Here is a 6,941-nt window from a genome sequence, read left to right on the forward strand (position 1 = left end):
GAAGAACAACAAGCTAGTTGCTGCTCAAGTGAAGAAACCCAAGTCTGGACCTAAGCCTGAGACTGAGTGCTTCTACTGCAAAGGAACTGGTCACTGGAAGCGAAACTGCCCCAAGTATTTGACGGAGAAGAAGGATGGCAAAGTGAAAGGTATATTTGATATACATGTTATTGATGTGTACCTTACTAATGCTCGCAGTAGTCCCTGGGTATTTGATACTCGTTCAGTTTCTAACATTTGCAACTCGAAACAGGGGCTACGGATTAAGCGAAGATTGGCTAAGGTCGAGGTGACGATGCGCGTGGGAAATGGTTCCAAAGTCGATGTGGTCGCCATCGGCATGCTACCTCTGCATCTACCTTCGGGGTTAGTTTTAGACCTAAATAATTGTTATTTGGTGCTAGCGTTGAGCATGAACATTATATCTGGATCTTGTTTGATGCGAGACGGTTATTCATTTAAATCAGAGAATAATGGTTGTTCTATTTATATGAGTGATATCTTTTATGGTCATGCACCCCTGATGAGTGGTCTATTTTTACTAAATCTTGATAGTAGTCATACACATGTTCATAGTATTGAAGCCAAAAGATGCAGAGTTGATAATGATAGTGCAACTTATTTGTGGCACTGCCGTTTAGGTCATATTGGTGTAAAGCGCATGAAGAAACTCCATTTTGATGGACTTATGGAATCACTTGGTACTTGCGAACCATGCCTCATGGGCAAGATGACTAAAACTCTGTTCTCCGGAACAATGGAACGAGCAACAGAGTTATTGGAAATCATGCATATTGATGTATGTGGTCCAATGAACATTGAAGCTCGCGACGGATATCGTTATTTTCTCACCTTCACAGATGATTTGAGCAGATATGGGTATATCTACTTAATGAAACATAAGTCTGAAACATTTGAAAATTTCAAAGAATTTCAGAGTGAAGTGGAAAATCATTGTAACAAGAAAATCAAGTTTCTACGATCTGATCGTGGAGGCGAATATTTGAGTTATGAGTTTGGACTTCATTTGAAACAATGTGGAATAGTTTCACAACTCACGCCACTTAGAACACCACAACGTAATGGTGTGTCTGAACATCGTAATTGTACTTTACTAGATATGGTGTGATCTATGATGTCTCTCACTGATTTACCGCTATCGTTTTGGGGTTACGCTTTAGAGACAGCTGCATTCACATTAAATAGGGCACCATCTAAATCCATCGAGACGACACCTTATGAACTGTGGTTTGGCAAGAAACCCAAGTTGTCGTTTCTTAAAGTTTGGGGCTGCGATGCTTATGTGAAAAAACTTCAACCTGATAAGCTCGAACCCAAATCGGAGAAATGTGTCTTCATAGGATACCCAAAGGAGACCGTTGGGTACACCTTCTATCACAGATCCGAAGGCAAGATATTTGTTGCTAAGAATGGATCCTTTCTAGAGAAGGAGTTTCTCTCGAAAGAAGTGAGTGGGAGGAAAGTAGAACTTGACGAGGTAATTGTACCTTCTCCCTTATTGGAAAATAGTTAATCACTGAAATCAGTTCCAGTGATTCCTACACCAGTAAGTGAGGAAGCTAATGATGATGATCATGAAACTTCTGATCAAGTTTCTATCGAACCTCGTATGTCAACCAGAGTAAGATCCGCACCAGAGTGGTACGGTAATCCTGTTCTGGAAGTCATGTTACTTGACCATGATGAACCTACGAACTATGAGGAAGTGATGATGAGCCCAGATTCCGCAAAATGGCTTGAGGCCATGAAATCTGAGATGGGATCCATGTATGAGAACAAAGTATGGTCTTTGGTTGACTTGCCCGATGATCGGCAGGCCATAGAGAATAAATGGATCTTCAAGAAGAAGACTGACGCTGACAGTAATGTTACTTTCTACAAAGCTCGACTTGTTGCGAAAGGTTTTCGACAAGTTCAAGGAGTTGACTATGATGAGACCTTCTCACCCGTAGCGATGCTTAAGTCCGTTCGAATCATGTTAGCAATTGTCGCATTCTATGATTATGAAATTTGGCAAATGGATGTCAAAACTGCATTCCTTAATGGATATCTTAAAGAAGAGTTGTATATGATGCAACCAGAATGTTTTGTCAATCCAAAAGGTGCTAACAAGGTGTGCAAGCTCCAGCTATCCATTTATGGACTGGTGCAAGCCTCTCGGAGTTGGAATATATGCTTTGATAGTGTGATCAAAGCATATGGTTTTATACAGACTTTTGGAGAAGCCTGTATTTACAAGAAAGTGAGTGGGAGCTCCGTAGCATTTCTAATATTATATGTAGATGACATATTATTGATCAGAAATGATACTGAATTTCTGAATATCATAAAAGGATACTTGAATAAGAATTTTTCGATGAAAGACCTCGGTGAAGCTGCTTATATATTGGGCATCAAGATCTATAGAGATAGATCAAGACGCTTAATTGGACTTTCACAAAGCACATACCTTGATAAAGTTTTGAAGAAGTTCAAAATGGATCAGGCAAAGAAATGGTTCTTGCATGTATTACAAGGTGTGAAGTTGAGTCAGACTCAATGCCCGACCACTGCAGAAGATAGAGAGAAAATGAAAGGTGTTCCCTATGCTTCAGCCATAGGCTCTATCATGTATGCAATGCTGTGTACCAGACCTGATGTGTGCCTTGCTATAAGTTCAGCAGGGAGGTACCAAAGTAATCCAGGAGTGGATCACTGGACAGCGGTCAAGAACATCCTGAAATACCTGAAAAGGACTAAGGATATGTTTCTCGTATATGGAGGTGACAAAGAGCTCGTCGTAAATGGTTACATCGATGCAACCTTTGACACTGATCCGGATGACTCTAAGTCACAAACCGGATACGTGTTTTTATTAAATGGTGGAGCTGTCAGTTGGTGCAGTTCCAAGCAAAGCGTCGTGGCGGGATCTACGTGTGAGCGGAATACATAGCTGCTTCGGAAGCAACAATTGAAGGAGTCTAGATGAAGGAGTTCAATCCGATCTAGGTGTCATACCTAGTGCATCGGGTCTAATGAAAATCTTTTGTGACAATACTTGAGCAATTGCCTTGGCAAAGGAATCCAGATTTCACAAGAGAACCAAGCACATCAAGAGACGCTTCAATTCCATCCGCGATCAAGTCAAGGAGGGAGAAATAGAGATTTGCAAGATACATACGAATCTGAATGTTGCAGACCCGTTGACTAAGCCTCTCTCACGAGCAAAACATGATCATCACCAAGACTACATGGGTGTTAAAATCATTACAATGTAATCTAGATTATTGACTCTAGTGCAAGTGGGAGACTGAAGGAAATATGCCCTAGAGGCAATAATAAAGTTGTTATTTATATTTCCTTATATTATGATAAATGTTTATTATTCATGCTAGAATTGTATTAACCGGAAACTTAGTACATGTGTTAATACATAGGCAAACAGAGTGTCACTAGTTTGCCTCTACTTGACTAGATCGTTGAATCAATGATGGTTATGTTTCCTAACCATAGACATGAGTTGTCATTTGATTAACGGGATCACATCATTAGAGAATGATGTGATTGACTTGACCCATCCGCTAGCTTAGCACGATGATCGTTTAGTTTGTTGTTATTGCTTTCTCCATAACTATACATGTTCCTATGACTATGAGATCATGCAACTCCCGAATACCGGAGGAACACTTTGTGTGCTACCAAACGTCACAACGTAACTGGGTGATTATAAAGGTGCTCTACAGGTGTATCCGATGGTGTTTGTTGAGTTGGCATGGATCAAGATTAGGATTTGTCACTCCGATTGTCGGAGAGGTATCTTTGGGCCCTCTCGGTAATGTACATCACAATAAGTCTTGCAAGCAATGTAGCTAATGAGTTAGTTACGGGATGTAGCATTACGGAACGAGTAAAGAGACTTGCCGGTAACGAGATTGAACTAGGTATTGAGATACCGAAGATCGAATCTCGGGCAAGTAACATACCGATGACAAAGGGAACAACGTATATCGTTATGCGGTTTGACCGATAAAGATCTTCGTAGAATATGTAGGAACCAATATGAGCATCCAGGTTCCACTATTGGTTATTGACCGGAGACATGTCTTGGTCATGTCTACATAGTTCTCGAACCCATAGGGTCCGCACGCTTAACATTCAGTGATGATCAGTATTATGAGTTTGTGTGTTTTGATGTACCGAAGGTAGTTTGGAGTCCCGGATTTTATCACGGACATGACGAGGAGTCTCGAAATGGTCGAGACATAAAGATCGATATATTGGACAACTATGTTTGGACATCGGAAGGGTTCCGAGTGAAGTTTGGGGATATACCGGAGTACCGTGGGGTTACCGGAACCCCCCGGAGAGTTTGATGGGCCTTATGGGCCTTAGTGGAAAGAGAGGAGGGGCTTTCAGGGCATGCCGCGCGCCCCGTTCCCCTCTGGTCCGAGTTGGACTAGGAAGGGGGGGGCGGCGCCCCCCCTTTCCTTATCCCTCTTTCCTCCTTCCTTCTCCTACTCCTACTACATGGAAAAGGGGGGAATCCTACTCCCGGTGGGAGTACGACTCCCCATAGGGCGCATCATAGGAGGGTCGGCCCTCCCCCTCCTCCACTCCTTTATATACGAGGGAGGGGGGCACCCCATAGACACAGAAGTTGATCATTCATCTTTAGCCGTGTGCGGTGCCCCCCTCCATCATAATCCTCCTCGGTAATATCGTAGTGGTGCTTAGGCGAAGCCCTGTTCCGGTAGCAACGTCATCACAGTCATCACGTCGTCATGTTGACGAAGCTCTCCCTCGAAGCTCTACTGGATCTTGAGTTCCCGGGACGTCATCGAGCCGAACGTGTGCAGATCGCGGAGGTGTCGTATCTTCGATACTAGATCGATCGATCGTGAAGACGTACGACTACATCAACCGCGTTGTCATAACGCTTCCGCTTACGATCTACGAGGGTATGTAGACGATATTGTCCCCTCTCGTTGCTATGCATCACCATGATCTTGCGTGTGCGTAGGAATTTTTTTGAAATTACTGCGTTCCCCAACAGCACCTTCCCAATGCGGAGGCGGAGCGCCTTTATTTTCGTATTGAACTCCACTAGGAAGAAAAATTTAGACCGTAGCCTTTTCAAACAACCTCGTTTCTCGCTTTTTTTGATTGACTCATGGGTCTCTACTATATCTCATTCTATACAAACCATTTCTCAATCTATAGAAACCAGTTGCTTTAGGTAGACATGATGGTATTTCCACTATTTTGGCATCTTATGGAACCCAATTCGAGATATATAAACTAGATCCTTGTTACTATAATGATGATCTCTTCAGCATCATTACAATCATTACAATGGAGGGCCTACAATCCATTGGAATCCCTATTTCGATCACTAGGAAAGAAGAGCAAGTTAGTAATGAATGATTGAGGCATCAGTGGAGTTCGAGCGTGTGGTTGCGGCGAACTACACAACCTTTGGAGACGTTGGAGAGGGATCGGGACTGTGTGTTCTCGGAGCTTTGTAACTCCGACAATGAGTCAATGCCATGGATTAGGTGGGCACCCATGACCATGAGGCCTTTGGCTCGGACAGCGCGGCGGTCATCGACCTCTCCTCCAATGCAGAGTATTTTTAGCTCTGTGAAGTGGTATTTAGTTTAATCTAAGTGTTTTATATCTCTAATGAGTGGTAGTATTGTATAGTTAAGTAGTAAGTTATCTAATCTAGTTTCAATTTGTGTTTGAAATGACTATATGTGCAAATTTGAACTTTTGCGGAGTTGAGAATTTGGGGAAAGGCTAGGTGCAAAAAGCTTTAACTTAATTTCTCATTTTTCTAAAATGTTGGAAGAGGAGTTGTCAAATCCATTGATAAGAAAGGGGTAATACAAGAACACCACTGAAAGAGGAATGCACCGTAAGGCGAGTGACAAGAAAGAAAGAAATGAAGAAGGTTGCTCGGTTTATCGAGGAAAATCAAGCGAAAAACCTAAACATGGCCTAGCTAGACTAGGCCTAAAGCACCATAATACATACAAGACACCGGAAGACAACACCCCACAACACACCCGGCCGGTCACTCGAATGCCTGTCGAAAGTGCAAATCAAAAACCATCGTATTATTTCAGGCTGTAACGAGCATATCTGCGAACCTCACCGAGACAGAAGGGGACGATATGTCCAATGGAGCGAACGTATGCCTCTTCGATCCCATGATGTTGATCGACATAACTCATCCGACGCTCATTAAATGTGGAGGGTGTCACGTTAGCTACCCTGACAGAGATGTCATGTTAGCTATCGCCGACCACCTCCATGAGCCATAAGTCCCTCTAACCGAGTCCAACTCCAAAATAATGCCCCTAAGAGCATATGCAGCCGGGAACTCCAAACCAGCCTCAAATGCCTGGGCGAACGACCCAGTCATTGACCAGTCACAAAAATGTGACCTAGACGGGCTCCTTAAACGGGCCTCAAACGCCTGGATTGACTGGCACCCTTCGTATCCAGCCCAAATATGGGGCGGATATGAGGGCGCCCAGGCGCGTCCGCCACGTCGAACCCGACAGCCCAACCCCATCGCAGTTTGCATCAAATCCACCAAACTCTTACTCCTCCTCCTGCCTCCCTCCTGCCGTTCCCGCGTCCGAGCCCTCGCCGTCCGCCGCCTTGCTCCCCATCCTCACTGTCGGTCCTGATCCACCGCCTAAGATGTTGTCCAACTCGTCCCCGACCATCGCGACAGAGATTGGGTCCACCTCGTTCGTCAGCGTCCCGTCCTCGGTTTTGTTGTGCAAGCCACAGAACATCACTTGGAAGATGCAGTGACACGGACAGCGAGCGCGGGAAGTGGCGGAGGCGTCACAGGGAGATGCAGACATGGACGGGCAGTTGTCCCCCCTGCTGCGCCCGAAACCCTGCACCCCATACATTCGTCCACT

This window comes from Triticum urartu, chromosome 4A (genome assembly GCF_056163025.1).
Source record: "Triticum urartu cultivar PI428250 chromosome 4A, HENAU_Tu73, whole genome shotgun sequence".
NCBI lineage: Eukaryota > Viridiplantae > Streptophyta > Magnoliopsida > Poales > Poaceae > Triticum > Triticum urartu.